The following is a 26,324-nucleotide window of genomic DNA, read 5'->3' on the forward strand; positions in this document are numbered from 1 at the left end:
CATAAAATATACAGAGGACACAAACTGGTAAATGAATATAAATATGTATGTATACTTTTATGTCTATGTATTGGGCTTTCTGATTTAATTCCTTGAGGGAAGACTGACAGTCATTAATATCCTCTTTAGATAGGGATATGGGATGCAGTGTGTTGTGTTCAGAGGAGGAGTCTGGTAGACTGAAAGTAAAATGACAAACGCAGCAGCTGCTTCCTCCTCCTCTCCTGCTATTAGCTGCCTTGTTCCCCATCCCCCTTCTCCATCTCTGCTTGCTCATATTCCTGTATCCTTAAGCCTCAACAATGTTGGACATTTTCATCCTGATGTTTTTTGCCATCATTGGCTTGGTTCTGCTTTCCTACATCATTTACATACTGTGAGGAGTAATGTAGAACGGAACTCTATACATTCTGTATTTACAGGTAAGCCACCAAGTCCACTGAAATAGCCTTTATATGATGAAGAGCAGGTTCAGGATAACCTTTTATCTCTCCTCACATCTGTCCCTGGTAGATGCCCCTGTCATACCCTTACTTTGATAAGAGCTATATTGTGCATTGTTAGTTACTTGTGTTGTTAGTAATAGAAATTGAGAGTCTGACACAAAATAATACCATGCATTATAGTTTTCAATATATCTAGTTACTACAAAACCTATAATGTTTGCCATTACTTCATACTACTGCAGATCTATGAACTGACAACAGTACCTGTCTTTCACTAACTGTATGTTTGTGCTATATACTTGTTGTCGCTCACAAATATTCTTTTATAGTCGGATGTGATGCAAGCAAATACTAATATAATATGCCAAAAAAAGTCACTAGGCAAACAGTATCGAAGAAGGCTTTTAATTTTATGTGTAAGTATGTGTACATGTGTGTGTATGTATGTATGTATATATATATATATAGTTAGTCACACACACATATATATCTTTATAATTAATTTACAGATCTTGTGCCCTATGTAATATTTTTGGGGAAATGGTGAAACGATTGGTTAATATTCCTCTATTTAATAGAGAAATATCATGTGCATGGTGAGGCTGGATGATGATTGTCAAGGAAACGTAAGCTGGGATATTGCTTGATTTATCTCAGCAATACTACCACTATCAGTAAGTCAGACTGCAACAGATTATTAAGATGCCTCCTCATTGCAAGGTGATGCAATTATTAGTATGTTAATTCATTGTTGCCAACCCATGCATAGATATCTGCTTATAGGAAAAGCCTATAGGTACCTTAGTACAATTCCTGAAGCAAATTACAGAATTTGACATGAATATAATTTATTCAGTTTAGAAGGTACCTCTCTCAAGGAATGTGTTTTGCCAATGTGTACTAATCTCTATCACTGATATCAGCAAGTGACATCTAAATATATAAGCAATTACATATTTTAAAATGTTTTTGTCTATTCCTCTATCAAAGAGAGCACTTGATTTATATATATATATATATATATATATATATATATATATATATATACACACCGGTATAAACATCGGTATGTGTATACATATCGGAGTGAAGCAGCTGGTGCCGTGCACTGACCAACTATTCACAGACCACCTAATCCATAATGAGATTCTTGACAACTATTTTCATGATCAATCTTACTGATTAGTTGTTTTAGTCCTAATATATATATATAAATAAATAAAAGTATATAGACATTTGAATTAAATTTAAAGTAAATTCATATTAGTGGTAGCTTCTCAATATTCATTTTAAGTACATTGCGGTTGCATATAAGTAGGTTAGGTTTCTACCACAATAATTTGGTTTGAGCTATCATTTTTGAGCCAGATGTATCATCATCTTTTGACTTCTTCTGGGTACTAGAGCTGTGGAAATAAATAATTTAATAGCAGAAAAACATATATCTAATGTATGTGATAAAATACATTATAAGAACTGTTGTGGTGTAGAGCTCCACGTTTTTTAATGCTAGATAGATACTTTTAAGGAAACCCATCAGAGTGTCAACCATTCCTGCTTGCTATTTTTCTGTTTCTACCCATTTGGAGTCATGACTAATAGCTCTTCTGCGCTTTACATATTTTTTGTTTAAAATTGGGACATTGGGTTAATACATAGGCAGCACCATGACAGCAAAGAGTATCCCTGTGCTTTTTTCATCGTGGAATTGGCCATGCTCTCAAAGGGGATTATGGGGTCAATTTATCAAGCTCCGTATGGAAACAGAAGTTATGAAGCAGTGGTCTGAGGCGGCAGACAGAAATCAACCCGATCGAATACGATTGGGTTGATCGACATCCTCTGCTAGCAAATATGCAGGGGACAGTATTGCACCAGCAGTTCACAAGAACTGCTGGTGCAATGATAAATGCCGACGGCGTATGCTACATCGTATCATGTACGCTCGCACTATAATAAATTGACCCCTAAACCTCAAGGTTAGGGACCATCATGTCCAAGAAAGATTAGCAACAAGATAGTGAGAATGTTTATTCAGCTATACTGTACTGCTAATCTGCAGTGTGTGCCCTCTTGTACTTACATTTATTTCCAGCTTTTAATGTTGAACCCAAAGGGAAAGTGTTTATACTGTTCAATTAGGTGAGGTAAAGCTGTTTTTAAAAAGATTTCTCAAGCTGTTATGTCTAGTTACAATAATTCCAACTGCATGTGTAGTCTTACTATCACCATGTGAGTTTAGCTGTTCTAAATCCGATATATTTTGTATATATTTATATTTACATATTCACTGCCTCCTCACTAATAATTGCTCTGCTTTGTAAGTATCAAAATAAGTTGTTTTAATTTATCAGCATCCTATGGTGGCTCAGATTCTGACGCTACTTGAAACGTTTTCTTCCTCTGGAGATTTTTTCTTCCCGTATAGATTGAAAGAAGAAGTGAAGAGTTAAGAGTCTGTCATAAAAACAGGAGAGGGAGTAGTGGCATTTAAAATTTTTACTCTTCCAAAGATTTTGTATCCCCTCCGGATGCTTCCTCTTGCAATTAAACCCGATGATCTCAAAACGTTCTTAAAAGAACTGAGGAACTGAGCTAGGATTTGATTGGATAAAATGTACCTTCCCTTCTCGAAGGGTGGATTGGCTCTACCCAATATTAAGTTATATAACTGGGCAACGCTGTTGAGATTTCACTTGGATTGGTTAGCTCAAACAAACAACTTTACCTACTGTAACAGATGAGACAATTTGTGCACCTTTTTTCTCTTCCTTTTGTTCTCCATGCATCAGGAAATGAATTAGGATCAAGGATAAAGTCATACCCTTTATTTAAAGATATTCTGGGAGCATGGAGAGCAATGATGAAAGATACGGGGGCAGTCATAGTGTTTCAAAACAGCTTCCACTAGTAGGTAATCCTCTATTTCCCTCTGGATCCCAGAGTAAGGTATTTCAAATTTGGGGGAGGAAAACAATAGCTCTATTAAAGGGCCATAATACCCAAATGTTTAAACACTTGAAAGTGATGCAGCATAGCTGTAAAAAGCTGACTAGAAAATATCACCTGAACATCTCTATGTAAAAAAGAAAGATATTTTACCTCAAAAAATCCTCAGTAGCCACCTCCCATTGTAAAGGATTTCTCCTGTTAAGTGTAGTCAGTCCACGGGTCATCCATTACTTATGGGATTATATCTCCTCCCTAACAGGAAGTGCAAGAGGATCACCCAAGCAGAGCTGCTATATAGCTCCTCCCCTCTACGTCATACCCAGTCATTCTCTTGCACCTAACTAATAGATAGGACGTGTGAGAGGACTGTGGTTGTTAAACGTAGTTTTTATTTCTTCAATCAAAAGTTTGTTATTTTAAACAGCACCGGAGTGTGTTGTTTTTTCTCAGGCAGCATTAGAAGAAGAATCTACCTGAGTTTGTGTATGATCTTAGCGGTCGTAACTAAGATCCATTTGCTGTTCTCGGCCATTCTGAGGAGTGAGGTAACTTCAGAACAGGGGACAGCTGGCAGGGTTCACCTGCAAGGAGGTATGTTGCAGTATATTATTTTCTAAGGAATGGAATTGACTGAGAAAATACTGCTAATACCCATATAATGTAAGTGCAGCCTTAAATGCAGTAGTAGCGACTGGTATCAGGCTGATATGTATGTATGTTTACACTGAGGTATTTCTAGGGAATGGAACTTCACTAAGAAAATACTGTATACATTTAACTTATATTTGAGCCTCCACTGCAGTGAAAGCGACTAGCAGCAGGCTTATTAATAACATTTCATAATTTTATTTTTAAACGTTTACTGGCATGTTAATCGTTTTTCTCTGAGGTACTTGGTGATAAAACCTTATGGGCATTATTTTTCCACATGGCTGTCGTTTGTTTATGAATAAAATCAGTTTACTGAGCTTCCCCACTGTTGTATTATGAGTGGGAGGGGCCTATTTTGGTGCTTTATTGCGCAGTGAAAATTCAGTCACAGTCTTCCTATTTCTTCTTCCATGATCCAGGACATCTCTACAGAGCCCAGGGGTCTCCAAAACTAGTTTTGAGGGAGGTAATCACTCACAGCAGACCTGTGAGACTGTTTTTTGACTGTGATAAAAACGCTTATATTAAATTGTTATCCGTTTTTGGGTACTAAGGGGTTAATCATCCATTTGCTGGTGGGTGCAATCCTTTGCTAACTTAATGCATTTACTGTGAAAATTTGGTTGCTATAACTAATTTGGTTCATTGTTATTTCAACTGTGACAGTTTTTTGTGCTTCTTAAAGGCACAGTAACGTTTCTTATATTGCTTGTAAATTTATTTGAAAAGTATTTTCCAAGCTTGCTAGTCTCATTGCTAGTTTGTTTAAACATGTCTGACACAGATGAATCTCTTTGTGCAATATGTTTAAAGGCCAATGTGGAGCCCAATAGAAATTTGTGTACTAATTGCATTGATGCTACTTTAAATAAAAGCCAATCTGTACATGTAAAGAACATTTCACCAGACAACGAGGGGGAAGTTATGCCGACTAACTCTCCTCACGTGTCAGTACCTTCAGGTAGGTGCGTGATATTGTGGCGCCAAGTACATCAGGGCGGCCCATACAAATCACTTTGCAAGACATGGCTAATGTTATGACTGAAGTATTATCTAAATTGCCAGAATTTAGGGGTAAACGCGACCACTCTGGGGTGAGAACAGAGTGCGCTGATAATAATAGAGCCATGTCTTATACTGCGTCACAATTTGCAGAACATGAGGACGGAGAGCTTCATTCTGTGGGTGACGGATCTGATCCAAGTAAACTGGACTCAGACATTTCAAATTTTAAATTTAAGCTTGAAAACCTCCGTGTATTACTAGGGGAGGTATTAGCGGCTCTGAATGATTGTAACACGGTTGCAATTCCAGAGAAAATATGTAGGCTGGATAAATATTTTGCGGTACCGACGTGTACTGACGTTTTTCCTATACCTAAAAGGCTTAGGAGTGGGATAGACCCGGTGTGCCTTTTTCACCCCCTCCTATATTTAGAAAAATGTTTCCAATAGACGCCACCACACGGGACTTATGGCAGACGGTCCCTAAGGTGGAGGGAGCAGTTTCTACTCTGGCTAAGCGCACCACTATCCCGGTGGAGGATAGCTGTGCTTTTTCAGATCCAATGGATAAAAAGTTAGAGGGTTACCTTAAGAAAATGTTTGTTCAACAAGGTTTTATATTACAACCCCTTGCATGCATTGCGCCTGTCACGGCTGCGGCGGCATTCTGGTTTGAGTCTCTGGAAGAGACCATTAGCTCAGCTCCATTGGATGAGATTATAGACAAGCTTAATGTCCTTAAGCTAGCTAATTCATTTATTTCTGATGCCGTAGTACACTTAACTAAGCTTACGGCTAAGAACTCCGGATTCGCCATTCAAGCGCGCAGAGCGCTGTGGCTTAAATCCTGGTCAGCCGATGTGACTTCTAAATCTAAATTGCTTAACATACCTTTCAAAGGGCAGTCATTATTCGGGCCCGGTTTGAAAGAAATTATCGCTGACATTACTGGAGGTAAGGGCCATGCCCTGCCTCAAGACAGAGCCAAACCAAGGGCTAGATAGTCTAATTTTCGTGCCTTTCGTAACTTCAAGGCAGGAGCAGCATCAACTTCCTCCGCTCCAAAACAGGAAGGAACTGTTGCTCGCTACAGACAGGGCTGGAAACCTAACCAGTCCTGGAACAAGGGCAAGCAGGCCAGAAAGCCTGCTGCTGCCCCTAAGACAGCATGAAGTGAGGGCCCCCGATCCGGAAACGGATCTAGTGGGGGGCAGACTTTCTCTCTTCGCCCAGGCTTGGGCAAGAGATGTCCAGGATCCCTGGGCGTTAGAGATCATATCTCAGGGATATCTTCGTGACTTCAAAGCTTCTCCTCCAAAAGGGAGATTTCATCTTTCAAGGTTGTCAGCAAACCAGATAAAGAAAGAGGCGTTTCTACACTGTGTACAAGACCTTTTACTAATGGGAGTGATCCACCCAGTTCCGCGGTCGGAACACGGACAAGGGTTTTACTCAAATCTGTTTGTGGTTCCCAAAAAAGAGGGAACCTTCAGACCAATCTTGGACTTAAAGATCCTAAACAAATTCCTAAGAGTTCCATCGTTCAAAATGGAAACTATTCGGACAATCTTACAGATGATCCAAAAGGGTCAGTACATGACCACAGTGGATTTAAAGGATGCCTACCTTCACATACCGATTCACAAAGATCATTATCGGTACCTAAGGTTTGCCTTCCTAAACAGGCATTACCAGTTTGTAGCTCTTCCCTTCGGGTTAGCTATGGCTCCAAGAATCTTTACAAAGGTTCTGGGCTCTCTTCTGGCGGTACTAAGACCGCGAGGAATAGCGGTAGCTCCGTACCTAGACGACATTCTGATACAAGCGTCAAGTTTCCAAACTGCCAAGTCTCATACAGAGTTAGTTCTGGCATTTCTAAGGTCGCATGGGTGGAAGGTGAACGTAGAAAAGAGTTCTCTATTGCCACTCACAAGAGTTCCTTTCTTGGGGACTCTTATAGATTCTGTAGAAATGAAAATTTACCTGACAGAGGACAGGTTAACAAAACTTCTAAATGCTTGCCGTGTCCTTCATTCCATTCAACACCCGTCAGTGGCTCAATGCATGGAGGTAATCGGCTTAATGGTAGCGGCAATGGACATAGTACCTTTTGCACGCCTGCATCTCAGACCACTGCAATTGTGCATGCTAAGTCAGTGGAATGGGGATTACTCAGATTTGTCCCCTATGCTGAATCTGGATCAAGAGACCAGAGATTCTCTTCTATGGTGGCTTTCTCGGCCACATCTGTCCAGGGGGATGCCCTTCAGCAGGCCAGATTGGACGATTGTAACAACAGACGCCAGCCTGCTAGGTTGGGGCGCTGTCTGGAATTCCCTGAAGGCTCAGGGATCATGGACTCGGGAGGAGAGACTCCTTCCAATAAACATTCTGGAATTAAGAGCAGTTTTCAATGCCCTTCTGGCTTGGCCTCAGTTAGCAACTCTGAGGTTCATCAGGTTTCAGTCGGACAACATCACGACTGTGGCTTACATCAACCATCAGGGAGGGACAAGGAGTTCCCTAGCGATGATGGAAGTCTCAAAGATAATTCGCTGGGCAGAGTCTCACTCTTGCCACCTGTCAGCGATCCACATCCCAGGCGTGGAGAACTGGGAGGCGGATTTCCTAAGTCGCCAGACTTTTCATCCGGGGGAGTGGGAACTTCATCCGGAGGTATTTGCCCAACTGCTTCAGCGTTGGGGCAAACCAGATCTGGATCTCATGGCGTCTCGCCAGAACGCCAAGCTTCCTTGTTACGGATCCAGGTCCAGGGACCCGGGAGCGGTTCTGATAGATGCTCTGACAGCACCTTGGGTCTTCAACATGGCTTATGTGTTTCCACCCTTCCCGATGCTTCCTCGATTGATTGCCAGGATCAAACAGGAGAGAGCATCGGTGATTCTAATAGCGCCTGCGTGGCCACGCAGGACCTGGTATGCAGATCTAGTGGACATGTCGTCCTGTCCACCATGGTCTCTGCCTCTGAGACAGGACCTTCTGATTCAGGGTCCTTTCAAACATCCAAATCTAATTTCTCTGAGGCTGACTGCATGGAGATTGAACGCTTGATTCTATCAAAGCGTGGATTCTCGGAGTCAGTGATTGATACCTTAATACAGGCTAGGAAACCTGTTACCAGAAAAATTTACCATAAAATATGGCGTAAATACTTGCATTGGTGCGAATCCAAGAGTTACTCATGGAGTAAGGTTAGGATTCCTAGGATATTGTCTTTTCTACAAGAAGGTTTAGAAAAGGGTTTATCTGCCAGTTCGTTAAAGGGACAGATCTCAGCTCTGTCTATCCTTTTACACAAACGTCTGTCAGAAGTTCCAGACGTTCAGGCGTTTTGTCAGGCTTTGGCCAGGATTAAGCCTGTGTTTAAAACTGTTGCTCCGCCGTGGAGCTTAAACTTAGTTCTTAACGTTTTACAGGGTGTTTTCCGTTTGAACCCCTTCATTCCATTGATATCAAGCTGTTATCTTGGAAAGTTCTGTTTTTAATGGCTATTTCCTCGGCTCGTAGAGTCTCTGAGTTATCGGCCTTACATTGTGATTCCCCTTATCTGATTTTTCATTCAGACAAGGTAGTTCTGCGTACTAAACCTGGGTTCTTACCTAAGGTAGTCACTAACAGGAATATCAATCAAGAGATTGTTGTTCCATCATTGTGCCCTAACCCTTCTTCAAAGAAGGAACGACTTCTGCACAATCTGGACGTCGTCCGTGCCCTGAAATTTTATTTGCAGGCAACTAAAGATTTTCACCAAACTTCTTCCCTGTTTGTCGTTTATTCTGGACAGAGGAGAGGTCAAAAAGCTTCGGCTACCTCTCTCTCTTTTTGGCTTCGTAGCATAATACGTTTAGCCTATGAGACTGCTGGACAGCAGCCTCCTGAAAGAATTACAGCTCATTCTACTAGAGCTGTGGCTTCCACTTGGGCCTTTAAAAATGAGGCCTCTGTTGAACAGATTTGCAAGGCTGCAACTTGGTCTTCACTTCACACATTTTCGAAATTTTACAAATTTGACACCTTTGCTTCTTCGGAGGCTGTTTTTGGGAGAAAGGTTCTTCAGGCAGTGGTTCCTTCCGTGTAAAGATCCTGCCTGTCCCTCCCGTCATCCGTGTACTTTTAGCTTTGGTATTGGTATCCCATAAGTAATGGATGACCCGTGGACTGACTACACTTAACAGGAGAAAACATAATTTATGCTTACCTGATAAATTCCTTTCTCCTGTAGTGTAGTCAGTCCACGACCCGCCCTGTTTTTACGGCAGGTCTAAATTTTAAATTAAACTCCAGTCACCACTGCACCCTATAGTTTCTCCTTTCTCGTTTGGTTTCGGTCGAATGACTGGGTATGACGTAGAGGGGAGGAGCTATATAGCAGCTCTGCTTGGGTGATCCTCTTGCACTTCCTGTTAGGGAGGAGATATAATCCCATAAGTAATGGATGACCCGTGGACTGACTACACTACAGGAGAAAGGAATTTATCAGGTAAGCATAAATTATGTTTTCTAAGCAGCATATTAGTATGTCTGTCCCGGGACAACTGAAGGGATGAGCATCGCGAACTCTCATATTATTTCACCAATCAGGTAAAGGAAGCTTACTATGAAATCTCATGAGAGTTAAGTCAAATCTCATGAGATCACAGTAAGAGTTCATGACCTCAGCACTGCTGATGCTGATTGGCTGCTGTTCATTTCTTCATTTTTTAATTTTTTTTACCTGCAGCTGGGAGCAGCTGAGTATAACTTTTTACACAGAACTTACTCTGCTGAGCTGAGGAGATTGTGAGGTAAAATATCTTCCTTTTTTACATAGAGATGCTCAGGTGATATTTTCCTGTCAGCTTTTTACAGCAATACTGCATCAGTTTCAAGTGATTTAGCATATGAGTATTATGTCCCTTTAAGCATCTGGTGGATCCCTTAACTGATAAGCCTTACATCTTTGAGGATCTTCAAAGAATTTATGAGCTTCCCCAAAAAGATTGGCTCTATTATAGGAAAGCAACGCATTATTTAATGCAGATGATGGAAATCTCTCCAAATCTCCTGCAGAAAAACCCTTTCTTAGACTTCTGTAAGATTAAAAAGGGTTTATTGTTATTTCTTTATAAATTATTACAAGCTTCTGTGGAGGAGGAAATAATCAAAGAATATAACAGGTGGGAAATAGTAATTTCTATCTCTAGAGAAGGATTGAAAGTTTAGAGAGCACAAAAATTGTACCCAGAAATTGAAAACATATGTAAGAAATGTAAGGAAACGGATCCGGATATGATACACTTGCTCTATATATGTCTGAAATTATCCCAATTTTGGGGTAAAATTTAATTTCTATTTTCTAAGATAGTAAAGAAGAAAATAAGGATAACAGAGGAATATATTTTCAAGTTTCAAGCTGAGGTATAAGCTATAAGTTTGTTCAATTGGGTATTATTTTAGTTAGATCACTAATTTTTAAGAACTGGATAAACAACAATATCCCCACAATTAGCTCATTGAAAAATGTCTTGGTTAAACAAACGATTTTGGAGGCCCATGACACAAAATACTATAAAACAAACGGGATTAGGGACTATACCAAGGTATGGGGGAAGTTTACTGTTTATATGGGTTGGAATTTCAGACAAAAATTGAACAAATCCTCTCACTGATTAATCTGGAGGGAGAATGAATGGCCTGGCCCAGGGAGGGAGTGGTAGGAGCGGAAGGGTTGTGTTTTTTTATGTTAGGGTTATGTTTCTATCAATGTTTTGAAGAATAATGTGAGAATCTGGACTGGTTCAATATGGAATGTCATAAAACTAAGCTTGACATGATTAAGCTGCTACGGAAGTGTCTAATCTTGAAAACACTGAACCAAACCAGAGAGTATTATTTCGAACTGTCATGGAACCAAAGTGCTATCATAAAATAACAGGACTATACTAACTTAATGGAAAGACTATGCACAAAGAAGAACTTCTTATTTGTTCCTTTACCTTGAGATCCATAAGGGGACAACAATATATGTAAACAGAGAAATTTTAATATTGTATTTTTTCAAACTTTTAAAAAAAAAATAATAATAATAATAAAAAAAAAACAAGCTTCTTTCCCTTTAAAATCAAGGATAAAGATATGAAACATAGTATTGTGTATATATTATGCTAAAATCCAGGTCTAAAAGCTAAAAAGGGTTTTCCCCATTTCAGGTGTATGATCCTAACCTAGGGCTCCATGTACTAAGCCGTCAATTCATCCGTCATTGTAGACGCGGATAAACTCGCCGTTACTCGCCGCGGGCGAAATGGTGTCCGCTGTCGCTATGTACTAATATTCCCCCAATAAATAGACAAGTCTAGCCCGCCGCGAGCAGTTGCGGATTGTTGATAAATTTGACGCCTCGCTCGCCGCGACTAAGCTGATGTACTTAACTTTCAGTTGAATTGTCTGGCCAATTATTAACACGTGACATGCAAGGTGTCACGAACATCATAGTAGTCACGGGAATAGAATTTTGCTCCTATAAAAGTTCAACTTATCTAAACAACTTTATTATTGTTCAAAATTTTTTGAAGAGTGATAACAGAGCGTTATTTTTGTAATATTTATTTACAATTTGGATATGGCTTCATCTGGATCTGATAATATATAAATATTAATATAAAAATAATTATAAAGATTGACAACTATACAATACAAATTTAAAATATAGATTACTCTTTAATTACAGTCGACAAATTGGGCGCAATTTATGTACATGGAAATGAGAGACAAATTAGACGCCAGTTATGCTGTAAGTACAATGCTGATATTACTGCCTTTTATATATGTCTAGACTGGCGTCTAGATTGACTTTCCTATTGTTTTGTACCTTGCCCGAAACCTAAAAGGTGGCGAGGCAAAAATAACGAGGTGGGAGCGGAAATTGTAGCGAGCGGACAAATAGATTTTTTAGTACATTCGTTTTTGGCGAGTTGGTGGTCAAATGTGTCTAATTACAGTGAAAAATGGAGCGGTAGCGAGGTTTGGCGGATAAGTACGCTCGCAATTTTAAAGATGCGAGTTTTAACATAATTGACGGCTTTGTACATATCAGTTTGCGAATTTTGACGCAAGATTTGTTGCGGGTAGCTCGCTGACTGCTTAGTACATGGAGCCCCTAGTCAGAAATTATATTGTTCATCAAGATTTTATCCTTTCCCAAAACTTGCAGATCCTCCTATACCCATATTAGTACACTATTGCAGCATGAAAACTACTAATTTGTCTCTGTGTAGTTAAGACCCATTCCCCTCTTTGATCTACAGACACTGGACCACCTAATTGTCAATAAGCAACATGACCAATAAGGAAGGAGAATCATGAGTGTAGCCAGTGAGGTCCAAGGACAGGACATCCTTCTTTCCCAGCTGCTGGGTTTTTAATGATTGGCATCAGAAAAGTGATTTCCAAGGACAATAACAAGTCCTTGTCATCTGCACTGAACTTCTAATGCCAAATAAATACTTTGTGCTTTTATTTCAGTTAGAAGAGTCACAGAACTTCAATGTAAGGCAAGAGTGTAGTTGACATGGTATAGTTTCTTTACGTTCTACATATACAGACATTCTCTGGTTCCTGCTTTGGCTAAATATCAGATGTTTTACATTTGTTAAATAATTACTTGCACATTAACTTTGGGGCTTCTCTTTTTATCTAACCTCCCAGGTATACTTCTTTGGCCTTTATGTATGGTGACATGACTTTATGGCTCAGATGCAATGAAGGTTTGACTAGCAATTGTGCACATATCTGTCACTTGGCTTTTCTTGCATTGTTAAAGGGACAGTAATATCAAAATTAAACTTTCATGATTCGGAAAGAGCATAACATTTTAAATAAATTTCCAATTTACTCCTTATTTGTAGCTTTTTTTATACAATGTTGCAAACACTGCTGCCATAGAGTACTAAAGACACGTGCACACGCCTGAGCTCTTATGAGCCTACCTAGTTTTACTCTTCAATAAAAGATACCAAGAGAACTAAGCAAATTTGATAACAGAAATAAATTAGAAAGTTGTTTAAATTTGCATGCTCTGTCCGAATCATAAAAGTTTAATTTTGACTTTACTGTCCCTTTAATAACTAGCAGCTAGATTACGAATTGTGCGTTAAGGTAAAAACGCAGCGTTATCAGGTCCTAAACAAAGAATGTGGTTGCAAAATATACTCTCTCTGTCCCTGGCATTGAAGCCAATTGATGAGGCAACACTCATTACACTCTCTCTCTACCACACACGTGATGCAGACTTAGCCTGATAATGTCTTTCACCAGCACTGCAGCAGTTAGTGAGGCTACACATTTTCTTCTCTCTCTTTCTACCAGGGCATTAGAGGAATGGTCCAAAACAAGGGGCAAACCTCCACATTCCAAGACTGTCCAGGTGAAACCCTGCATAGACAGCCTTTCCAAAGTGCTAACATACATAGACACCCTTAGTCCTTTTGTAGTGGCAATTCTCTTTTTCCTTCTTTTCCACCCATTCCAGATAGTTTCTACCTGGTCCATATATAATAATACCTGCTTTTTTTTTATTTACCTAGCTGGATGGATTAGTTGTCATCTCCAAAGTTCTGTGAGATATGAAACTGATAACCCATTGAGTGCCAGTGTGGGTTGCTGTCCAGAATGCAGATTACAGTGCTGTATGCCAGGATAAGAACAGGCTGTCAGATGGGAAAGAAGAAAGATGCTGGTCATCTGGAAAACAAGGTGGAGAACGGAGATGGAGTTATTTAGAAAAATATAAAATCACATTTCAAATATGATGTTGTTTTCTACATTTGTTTGGTCGGTGACAAAATAAGTAATTACATCAAAAATCACTACATTTATTTTAATGCCTCCCTTACATTAAACACAGTTTATCTTCGTATTCCCACGAATAAAAAAACTATTGTGTATCTAAATAAAAACTGTAATGCTTTCTTCTTGTGGATGTTTTCTTTTCAAAATATACAGAGAAACAGTCAACAGCCACGGTTTCATTCCGCTCTTTTGCAGTACAACGAAGATAAAATTCTAAAGGGAACAACAACTAACTGTTGTAAACACATTTTCAAGTAAAACCTTTATACAGATAAATATAAATCTCTCAGATTTGACAACGTTACTGCAGGTGAGGTACTTTCTTAAAGGGACATGAAACTCACATTTTTTCTTTCATGATTCAGAAAGAGCATGTGATTTTAAACAACTTTCTAATTTACTTCTATTATCTAATTTGCTTCATTCTTGCAAATTTGCATATCTAGATAGCATCAGTAGCTGCTGATTGGTTGCTGCACATAGATGATTCGTGTGATTGGCTCACCCATGTGCATTACTATATCTTCAACAAAGGATATCTAAAGAATGAAGCAAATAAGATAATAGAAGTAAATTGGAATGTTGTTTAAAATTGTATTCTCTATCTGAATCATGACAGAAACATTTTGGGTTTAGTGTCACTTTAAGACTCTAGGGAGGGAGCATTGTATTTTCTGGGTACTGATGGTGGTCACTTCTACAGTAAATGCAGTAATGCATTTATTATTTCTTTTTCTTTATCACAAGGTCAGACAATTGGTCCTGCGCTGCAATGGTAAATCCTGTTAGCTTAGCAGATAGTGTTTTGAGTACACTGGATAAATCAGCAGAAGTCTGTATCTGTATGTAATGACCAACAGAACAGGAAGTCCACTACTTTCCCCCCCAAACTCTGTACTTTTGAGTGGCATCACAGGCTCCTACTAATTTATGTAAATCCAAAGACATTCTAATTGGTTTAAAATTTGTATAATAACAAGTTTATTTGCAGTGTCTCATTAAATGCGTTCACTATATAACACCCTATACTTTGTAAATGGACAATACACTGGTATTTTGAGCTCTTCAGAAAACAATTTTTCAGACATTTTCACAGGATCAAACGTGTTAAAAGCACATTTATAACGTATTTGAATGCCATTTTTGGCTGTTTTTCAGTGTTTTGCACATGCTCATTTCATATTTTTTGTGTAGTAAAAATGTAGCTCAATTTATACATGAAAATTCTTATTCAAATTAAATACCATCATTGAAGTGGCTGGATTTTTGTAAACATTATAATTATCAAGTTAATCAAATATATATAAAATTATTAATTGCACACTTTCATCTCGATTACGAGTTTTGCGTTATGAGTCAAATAGCAGCGTTGTGGCCCATAAAGCATAATTTTCCGTAACGGAGCCATTACAAGTCTTGTCGGTATAGGTGTACCGCAAGCCTTTTAGCCTGTACCGCAGCATCAGTACCGCACTTGTAAAAATTATGTTTTTTCATGGGATTCCCATAGCGCCGGTATTACGAGTTTTGCGGTGAAGTTAAAAAGTGAGCGTTACAGCCTAAAATGACAAGATCCGTGCCGCCATCTAAAGTCAGTAGTTATGAGTTTTACGCTACAAAGCTGTAACATAAAAATCATAACTAAAGTGTTAAGAAGTACACTAACACCTATAAACTACCTATTAATAGTGATGTTGCGAATAGTTCGCCAGCGAATAGTTCCTGGCGAACATAGCTTGTACGCGTTCGCAACGGCGGGTGAACATATGCGATGTTCGATCCGCCCCCTATTCGTCATCATTGAGTAAACTTTGACCCTGTATCTCACAGTCTGCAGACACATTCCAGCCAATCAGCAGCAGACCCTCCCTCCCAGCTCCTGGACAGCAGCCATTTTAGATTCATTCGGAAGCTGCATTGTTAGTGAGAGGAGGGACAATGTAGCTGCTGGTGATTTAATAGAGAAATTAATAGCTAGGCTAGTGTATTCAGTGTCCACTACAGTCCTGAAGGACTCATCTGATCTCTGCTGTAAGGACAGCACCTCAAAAAGCCCATTTTAGGGCTAGAACATCAGTCTGTTTTTTTTGCCTGTGTAATCTAATTGCAGTTGCCTGCCTGCCAAGCCACTTGCCCAGTGCCACCACTCATATCTGATGTAACAGTAGTATAAATTTAAAAAAAAAAAAAACTTTTTTGACTGTGAAACATCAGTCTGCTAGTGTAATCTAATTGCAGTTGCCTGCCTGCCTGCCAGCGTGTGTGCCAGGCCCACTTGCCCAGTGCCACCACTCATATCTGGTGTAACAGTAGTGTAAATTTAACAACAAAAAAACCCTTTTTTGACTGTGAAACATCAGTCTGATAGTGTAATCTAATTGCAGTTGCCTGACTGCCAGCGTGTGTGCCAGGCCCACTTGCCCAGTGCCACCACTCATATCTGGCGTAACAGTAGTGTAAATAAAAAAAAATGAACTTTTTTGACTGTGAAACATCAGTCTGCTTGTGTAATCTAATTGCAGTTGCCTGCCTGCCAGCCTGTGTGCCAGGCTCACAGCGTATACTGTGCTTTCTTGCCCAGTGCCACCACTCATATCTGGTGTAACAGTAGTGTAAATTTAAAAAAAAAAAACTTTTTTGACTGTGAAACATCAGTCTGCTAGTGTAATCTAATTGCAGTTGCCTGCCTGCCAGCGTGTGTGCCAGGCCCATTTGCCCAGTACCACCACTCATATCTGGTGTAACAGTAGTGTAAATTAAAAAAAAAAAAACTTTTTCGACTGTGAAACACCAGTCTGCTAGTGTAATCTAATTGCAGTTGCCTGCCTGCCAGCGTGTGTGCCAGGCTCACAGCCTATACTGTGCCCACTTGTCCAGTGCCACCACTTATATCTGGTGTAACAGTAGTGTAAATGTAAAAAAAAAAATTGGACTTTAAAACATCAGTCTGCTTTTTTGTGTCAGGCTCACAGCGTATACTGTGCCCACTTGCCCAGTGGCACCACTCATATCTTGTTTAATAGTAGTGTAAATGTACATTTAAAAAAATAAAAACTTTTTGGACTGTGAAACATCAGTCTGATTGTTTGTGTCAGGCTCACAGCGTATACTGTGCCCACTTGCCCAGTGCCACCACTTATATCTTGTTTAATAGTAGTGTAGGTGTACATTTAAATAAATCAAAACTTTTTCGACTTTGAAACATCAGTCTGCTTTTTTGTGTCAGGCTCACAGCGTATACTGTGCCCACTTGCCCAGTGCCACCACTCATATCTTGTTTAATAGTAGTGTAAGTGTACATTTAAAAAAAAAAAAAAAAAACTTTTTGGACTGTGAAACATCAGTCTTCTTTTTTGTGTCAGGCTCACAGCTTATACTGGGCCCACTTGCCCAGTGCCACCACTCATATCTTGTTTAATAGTAGTGCAAGTGTACATTTAAAAAAATAAAAACTTTTTGGACTGTGAAACATCAGTCTGCTTTTTTGTGTCAGGCTCACAGCGTATACTGTGCCCACTTGCCCAGTGCCACCACTCATATCTTGTTTAATAGTAGTGTAAGTGTACATTTAAAAAAATAAACAAATTTTGGACTGTGAAGCATCAGTGTGCTTTTTTGTGTCAGGCTCACAGCGTATACTGTGCCCACTGCCCAGTGCCACCACTCATATCTTGTTTAATAGTAGTGTAAGTGTACATTTAAAAACAAAAAAACTTTTTGGACTGTGAAACATCAGTCTGCTTTTTTGTGTCAGGCTCACAGCTTATACTGGGCCCACTTGCCCAGTGCCACCACTCATATCTTGTTTAATAGTAGTGTAAGTGTACATTTAAAAAAATAAAAACTTTTTGGACTGTGAAACATCAGTCTGCTTTTTTGTGTCAGGCTCACAGCGTATACTGTGCCCACTTGCCCAGTGCCAACACTCATATCTTGTTTAATAGTAGTGTAAGTGTACATTTAAAAAAATAAAAACTTTTTGAACTGTGAAACATCAGTCTGCTTTTTTGTTTCAGGCTCACAGCGTATACTGTGCCCACTTGCCCAGTGCCACCACTCATATCTTGTTTAATAGTAGTGTAAGTGTACATTTAAAAACAAAATAAAACTTTTTGGACTGTGAAACATCAGTCTGCTTTTTTGTGTCAGGCTCACAGCTTATACTGGGCCCACTTGCCCAGTGCCACCACTCATATCTTGTTTAATAGTAGTGCAAGTGTACATTTAAAAAAATAAAAACTTTTTGGACTGTGAAACATCAGTCTGCTTTTTTGTGTCATGCTCACAGCGTATACTGTGCCCACTTGCCCAGTGCCACCACTCATATCTTGTTTAATAGTAGTGTAAGTGTACATTTAAAAAAATAAAAAAAATTTGGACTGTGAAGCATCAGTGTGCTTTTTTGTGTCAGGCTCACAGCGTATACTGTGCCCACTGCCCAGTGCCACCACTCATATCTTGTTTAATAGTAGTGTAAGTGTACATTTAAAAACAAAAAAAACTTTTTGGACTGTGAAACATCAGTCTGCTTTTTTGTGTCAGGCTCACAGCTTATACTGGGCCCACTTGCCCAGTGCCACCACTCATATCTTGTTTAATAGTAGTGTAAGTGTACATTTAAAAAAATAAACACTTTTTGGACTGTGAAACATCAGTCTGCTTTTTTGTGTCAGGCTCACAGCGTATACTGTGCCCACTTGCCCAGTGCCAACACTCATATCTTGTTTAATAGTAGTGTAAGTGTACATTTAAAAAAATAGAAACTTTTTGAACTGTGAAACATCAGTCTGCATTTTTGTGTCAGGCTCACAGCTTATACTGTGCCCACTTGCCCAGTGCCACCACTCATATCTTGTTTAATAGTAGTGTAAGTGTACATTTAAAAACAAAAAAAAACTTTTTGGACTGTGAAACATCAGTCTACTTTTTTGTTTCAGACTCACAGCTTATACTGGGCCCACTTGCCCAGTGCCACCACTCATATCTTGTTTAATAGTAGTGTAAGTGTACATTTAAAAAAATAAAAACTTTTTGGACTGTGAAACATCAGTCTGCTTTTTCGTGTCATGCTCACAGCGTATACTGTGCCCACTTGCCCAGTGCCACCACTCATATCTTGTTTAATAGTAGTGTAAGTGTACATTTAAAAAAATAAAAACTTTTTGGACTGTGAAACATCAGTCTGCTTTTCTGTGTCAGGCTCACAGCGTATACTGTGCCCAATTGCCCAGTGCCACCGCTCGTATCCTGTTTAATAGTAGTGTAAGTGTACATTTAAAAACAAAAAAAAACTTTTTGGACTGTGAAACATCAGTCTGCTTTTTTGTGTCAGGCTCACAGCTTATACTGGGCCCACTTGCCAAGTGCCACCACTCATATCTTGTTTAATAGTAGTGTAAGTGTACATTTAAAAAAATAAAAACTTTTTGGACTGTGAAACATAAGTCTGCTTTTTTGTGTCAGGCTCACAGCGTATACTGTGCTCACTTGCCCAGTGCCACCACTCATATCTTGTTTAATAGTAGTGCAAGTGTACATTTAAAAACAAAAAAAACTTTTTGGACTGTGAAACATCAGTCTGCTTTTTTGTGTCAGGCTCACAGCGTATACTGTGCCCACTTGCCCAGTGCCACCACTCATATCTTGTTTAATAGTAGTGTAAGTGTACATTTAAAAACAAAAAAACCTTTTTGGATTGTAAAACATCAGTCTGCTTTTTTGTGTCAGGCTCACAGCTTATACTGGGCCCACTTGCCCAGTGCCACCACTCATATCTTGTTTAATAGTAGTGTAAGTGTACATTTAAAAAAATAAAAACTTTTTGAACTGTGAAACATCAGTCTGCTTTTTGTGTCAGGCTCACAGCTTATACTGTGCCCACTTGCCCAGTGCCACCACTCATATCTTGTTTAATAGTAGTGTAAGTGTACATTTAAAAACAAAAAAAACGTTTTGGACTGTGAAACATCAGTCTGCTTTTTTGTTTCAGACTCACAGCTTATACTGGGCCCACTTGCCCAGTGCCACCACTCGAATCTTGTTTAATAGTAGTGTAAGTGTACATTTAAAAAAATAAAAACTTTTTGGACTGTGAAACATAAGTCTGCTTTTTTGTGTCAGGCTCACAGCGTATACTGTGCCCACTTGCCCAGTGCCACCACTCATATCTTGTTTAATAGTAGTGCAAGTGTACATTTAAAAAAATAAAAACTTTTTGAACTGTGAAACATCAGTCTGCTTTTTTGTGTCAGGCTCACAGCTTATACTATGCCCACTTGCCCAGTGCCACCACTCATATCTTGTTTAATAGTAGTGTAAGTGTACATTTAAAAAAAATGAAACTTTTTGAACTGTGAAACATCAGTCTGCATTTTTGTGTCAGGCTCACAGCTTATACTGTGCCCACTTGCCCAGTGCCACCACTCATATCTTGTTTAATAGTAGTGTAAGTGTACATTAAAAAACAAAAAAAAACTTTTTGGACTGTGAAACATCAGTCTACTTTTTTGTTTCAGACTCACAGCTTATACTGGGCCCACTTGCCCAGTGCCACCACTCATATCTTGTTTAATAGTAGTGTAAGTGTACATTTAAAAAAATAAAAACTTTTTGGACTGTGAAACATCAGTCTGCTTTTTCGTGTCATGCTCACAGCGTATACTGTGCCCACTTGCCCAGTGCCACCACTCATATCTTGTTTAATAGTAGTGTAAGTGTACATTTAAAAAAATAAAAACTTTTTGGACTGTGAAACATCAGTCTGCTTTTCTGTGTCAGGCTCACAGCGTATACTGTGCCCACTTGCCCAGTGCCACCGCTCGTATCCTGTTTAATAGTAGTGTAAGTGTACATTTAAAAACAAAAAAAAACTTTTTGGACTGTGAAACATCAGTCTGCTTTTTTGTGTCAGGCTCACAGCTTATACTGGGCCCACTTGCCAAGTGCCACCACTCATATCTTGTTTAATAGTAGTGTAAGTGTACATTTAAAAAAATAAAAACTTTTTGGACTGTGAAACATAAGTCTGCTTTTTTGTGTCAGGCTCACAGCGTATACTGTGCTCACTTGCCCAGTGCCACCACTCATATCTTGTTTAATAGTAGTGCAAGTGTACATTTAAAAAAATAAAAACTTTTTGGACTGTGAAACATCAGTCTGATTTTTTGTGTCAGGCTCACAGCGTATACTGTGCCCACTTGCCCAGTGCCACCACTCATATCTTGTTTAATAGTAGTGTAAGTGTACATTTAAAAACAAAAAAAACTTTTTGGACTGTGAAACATCAGTTTGCTTTTTAGTGTCAGGCTCACAGCTTATACTGGGCCCACTTGCCCAGTGCCACCACTCATATCTTGTTTAATAGTAGTGTAAGTGTACATTTAAAAAAATAAAAACTTTTTGGACTGTGAAACATCAGTCTGCTTTTTTGTGTCAGGCTCACAGCGTATACTGTGCCCACTTGCCCAGTGCCACCACTCATATCTTGTTTAATAGTAGTGTAAGTGTACATTTAAAAACAAAAAAACCTTTTTGGATTGTAAAACATCAGTCTGCTTTTTTGTGTCAGGCTCACAGCTTATACTGGGCCCACTTGCCCAGTGCCACCACTCATATCTTGTTTAATAGTAGTGTAAGTGTACATTTAAAAAAATAAAAACTTTTTGAACTGTGAAACATCAGTCTGCTTTTTGTGTCAGGCTCACAGCTTATACTGTGCCCACTTGCCCAGTGCCACCACTCATATCTTGTTTAATAGTAGTGTAAGTGTACATTTAAAAACAAAAAAAACGTTTTGGACTGTGAAACATCAGTCTGCTTTTTTGTTTCAGACTCACAGCTTATACTGGGCCCACTTGCCAAGTGCCACCACTCGAATCTTGTTTAATAGTAGTGTAAGTGTACATTTAAAAAAATAAAAACTTTTTGGACTGTGAAACATAAGTCTGCTTTTTTGTGTCAGGCTCACAGCGTATACTGTGCCCACTTGCCCAGTGCCACCACTCATATCTTGTTTAATAGTAGTGCAAGTGTACATTTAAAAAAATAAAAACTTTTTGAACTGTGAAACATCAGTCTGCTTTTTTGTGTCAGGCTCACAGCTTATACTATGCCCACTTGCCCAGTGCCACCACTCATATCTTGTTTAATAGTAGTGTAAGTGTACATTTAAAAAAATTAAAACTTTTTGGACTGTGAAACATCAGTTTGCTTTTTTGTGTCAGGCTCACAGCTTATACTGGGCCCACTTGCCCAGTGCCACCACTCATATCTTGTTTAATAGTAGTGTAAGTGTACATTTAAAAAAAAAAAAAACTTTTTGGACTGTGAAACATCAGTCTGCTTTTTTTGTGTCAGGCTCACAGCGTATACTGTGCCCACTTGCCCAGTGCCACCACTCATATCTTGTTTAATAGTAGTGTAAGTGTACATTTAAAAAAATAAAAACTTTTTGGACTGTGAAACATCAGTTTGCTTTTTTGTGTCAGGCTCACAGCGTATACTGTGCCCACTTGCCCAGTGCCACCACTCATATCTTGTTTTATAGTAGTGTAAGTGTACATTTAAAAAAAAAAACTTTTTGGACTGTGAAACATCAGTCTGCTTTTTTGTGTCAGGCTCACAGCGTATACTGTGCCCACTTGCCCAGTGCCACCACTCATATCTTGTTTAATAGTAGTGTAAATATACATTTAAAAAAATAAAAACTTTTTGGACTGTGAAACATCAGTCTGATTGTTTGTGTCAGGCTCACAGCGTATACTGTGCCCACTTGCCCAGTGCCACCACTCATATCTTGTTTAATAGTAGTGTAGGTGTACATGTAAAAAAATCAAAACTTTTTCGACTTTGAAACATCAGTCTGCTTTTTTGTGTCAGGCTCACAGAGTATACTGTGCCCACTTGCCCAGTGCCACCACTCATATCTTGTTTAATAGTGGTGTAAGTGTACATTTAAAAACAAAAAAAAACTTTTTGGAATGTGAAACATCAGTCTGCTTTTTTGTGTCAGGCTCACAGCTTATACTGGGCCCACTTGCCCAGTGCCACCACTCATATCTTGTTTAATAGTAGTGTAAGTGTACATTTAAAAAAATAAAAACTTTTTGGACTGTGAAACATCAGTCTGCTTTTTGTGTCAGGCTCACAGCGTATACTGTACCCATTTGCCCAGTGTCACCACTCATATCTTGTTTAATAATAGTGTAAGTGTACATTTAAAAACCAAAAAAACTTTTTGGACTGTGAAACATCAGTCTGCTTTTTTGTGTCAGGCTCACAGCGTATACTGTGCCCACTTGCCCAGTGCCACCACTCATATCTTGTTTAATAGTATTGTAAGTGTACATTTAAAAAAATAAAAACTTTTTGGACTGTGAAACATCAGTCTGCTTTTTTTGTGTCAGGCTCACAGCGTATACTTTGCCCACTTGCCCAGTGCCACCACTCATATCTTGTTTAATAGTAGTGTAAGTGTACATTTAAAAACAAAATAAAACTTTTTGGACTGTGAAACATCAGTCTGCTTTTTTGTGTCAGGCTCACAGCTTATACTGGGCCCACTTGCCCAGTGCCACCACTCATATCTTGTTTAATAGTAGTGTAAGTGTACATTTAAAAAAATAAAAACTTTTTGGACTGTGAAACATCAGTCTGCCTTTTTGTGTCATGCTCACAGCGTATACTGTGCCCACTTGCCCAGTGCCACCACTCATATCTTGTTTAATAGTAGTGTAAGTGTACATTTAAAAAAATAAAAACTTTTTGGACTGTGAAACATCACTCTGCTTTTTTGTGTCAGGCTCACAGCGTATACTGTGCCCACTTGCCCAGTGCCACCACTCATATTTTGTTTAATAGTAGTGTAAGTGTACATTTAAAAACAAAAAAAACTTTTTGGACTGTGAAACATCAGTTTGCTTTTTTGTGTCAGGCTCACAGCTTATACTGGGCCCACTTGCCCAGTGCCACCACTCATATCTTGTTTAATAGTAGTGTAAGTGTACATTTAAAAAAATAAAAACTTTTTGGACTGTGAAACATCAGTCTGCTTTTTTGTGTCAGACTCACAGCGTATACTGTGCCCACTTGCCCAGTGCCACCACTCATATCTTGTTTAATAGTAGTGTAAGTGTATATTTAAAAACAAAAAAAACTTTTTGGGCTGTGAAACATCAGTCTGCTTTTTTGTGTCAGGCTCACAGCTTATACTGGGCCCACTTGCCCAGTGCCACCACTCATATCTTGTTTAAAAGTAGTGTAAGTGTACATTTAAAAAAATAAAAACTTTTTGGACTGTGAAACATCAGTCTGCTTTTTTGTGTCAGGCTCACAGCGTATACTGTGCCCACTTGCCCAGTGCCACCACTCATATCTTGTTTAATAGTAGTGTAAGTGTACATTTAAAAAAATAAAAACTTTTTGAACTGTGAAACATCAGTCTGCTTTTTGTGTCAGGCTCACAGCTTATACTGTGCCCACTTGCCCAGTGCCACCACTCATATCTTGTTTAATAGTAGTGTAAGTGTACATTTAAAAAAATAAAAACTTTTTGGACTGTGAAACATCAGTCTGCTTTTTGTGTCAGGCTCACAGCGTATACTGTGCCCACTTGCCAAGTGCCTCCACTCATATCTTGTTTAATAGTAGTGTAAGTGTACATTTAAAAACCAAAAAAACCTTTTGGACTGTGAAACATCAGTCTGCTTTTTTGTTTCAGGCTCACAGCTTATACTGGGCCCACTTGCCCAGTTCCACCACTCATATCTTGTTTAATAGTAGTGTAAGTGTACATTTAAAAAAAAATAACTTTTTGGACTGTGAAACATCAGTCTGCTTTTTTGTGTCAGGCTCACAGCGTATACTGTGCCCACTTGCCCAGTGCCACCACTCATATCTTGTTTAATAGTATTGTAAGTGTACATTTAAAAAAATAAAAACTTTTTGGACTGTGAAACATCAGTCTGCTTTTTTTGTGTCAGGCTCACAGCGTATACTTTGCCCACTTGCCCAGTGCCACCACTCATATCTTGTTTAATAGTAGTGTAAGTGTACATTTAAAAACAAAATAAAACTTTTTGGACTGTGAAACATCAGTCTGCTTTTTTGTGTCAGGCTCACAGCTTATACTGGGCCCACTTGCCCAGTGCCACCACTCATATCTTGTTTAATAGTAGTGTAAGTGTACATTTAAAAAAATAAAAAAAATTTGGACTGTGAAGCATCAGTGTGCTTTTTTGTGTCAGGCTCACAGCGTATACTGTGCCCACTGCCCAGTGCCACCACTCATATCTTGTTTAATAGTATTGTAAGGGTACATTTAAAAACAAAAAAAACTATTTGGACTGTGAAACATCAGCCTGCTTTTTTGTGTCAGGCTCACAGCTTATACTGGGCCCACTTGCCCAGTGCCACCACTCATATTTTGTTTAATAGTAGTGTAAGTGTACATTTAAAAAAATAAAAACTTTTTGGACTGTGAAACATCAGTCTGCTTTTTTGTGTCAGGCTCACAGCGTATACTGTGCCCACTTGCCCAGTGCCACCACTCATATCTTGTTTAATAGTAGTGTAAGTGTACATTTAAAAAAAATAAAAACTTTTTGAACTGTGAAACATCAGTCTGCTTTTTTGTGTCAGACTCACAGCTTATACTGGGCCCACTTGCCCAGTGCCACCACTCATATCTTGTTTAATAGTAGTGTAAGTGTACATTTAAAAAAATAAAAACTTTTTGGACTGTGAAACATCAGTCTGCTTTTTTGTGTCATGCTCACAGCGTATACTGTGCCCACTTGCCCAGTGCCACCACTCATATCTTGTTTAATAGTAGTGTAAGTGTACATTTAAAAAAATAAAAACTTTTTGGACTGTGAAACATCACTCTGCTTTTTTGTGTCAGGCTCACAGCATATACTGTGCCCACTTGCCCAGTGCCACCACTCATATTTTATTTAATAGTAGTGTAAGTGTACATTTAAAAACAAAAAAAACTTTTTGGACTGTGAAACATCAGTTTCCTTTTTTGTGTCAGGCTCACAGCTTATACTGGGCCCACTTGCCCAGTGCCACCACTCATATCTTGTTTAATAGTAGTGTAAGTGTACATTTAAAAAAATAAAAACTTTTTGGACTGTGAAACATCAGTCTGCTTTTTTGTGTCAGGCTCAAAGCGTATACTGTGCCCACTTGCCCAGTGCCACCACTCATATCTTGTTTAATAGTAGTGTAAGTGTACATTTTAAAAAATAAAAACTTTTTGGACTGTGAAACATCAGTCTGCTTTTTTGTGTCAGGCTCACAGCTTATACTGGGCCCACTTGCCCAGTGCCACCACTCATATCTTGTTTAATAGTAGTGTAAGTGTACATTTAAAAAAATAAAAACTTTTTGGACTGTGAAACATCAGTCTGCTTTTTTGTGT

At 38.8% G+C, this 26,324-nt stretch overlaps 1 long non-coding RNA gene across 1 annotated transcript; it reads left to right on the forward strand.

Annotated features, from left to right (window-relative positions):
- Nucleotides 1-258: 258 nt before the first annotated feature.
- LOC128641309 (uncharacterized) lies at nt 259-14,021 on the forward strand. Its single transcript, XR_008399469.1, has 2 exons — nt 259-422; nt 13,639-14,021. It is a non-coding gene; the product is annotated as an uncharacterized LOC128641309 (long non-coding RNA).
- Nucleotides 14,022-26,324: the final 12,303 nt, after the last annotated feature.

The sequence above is a fragment of the Bombina bombina genome, chromosome 1 (assembly GCF_027579735.1).
Source record: "Bombina bombina isolate aBomBom1 chromosome 1, aBomBom1.pri, whole genome shotgun sequence".
Classification (NCBI taxonomy): Eukaryota; Metazoa; Chordata; class Amphibia; order Anura; family Bombinatoridae; genus Bombina; species Bombina bombina.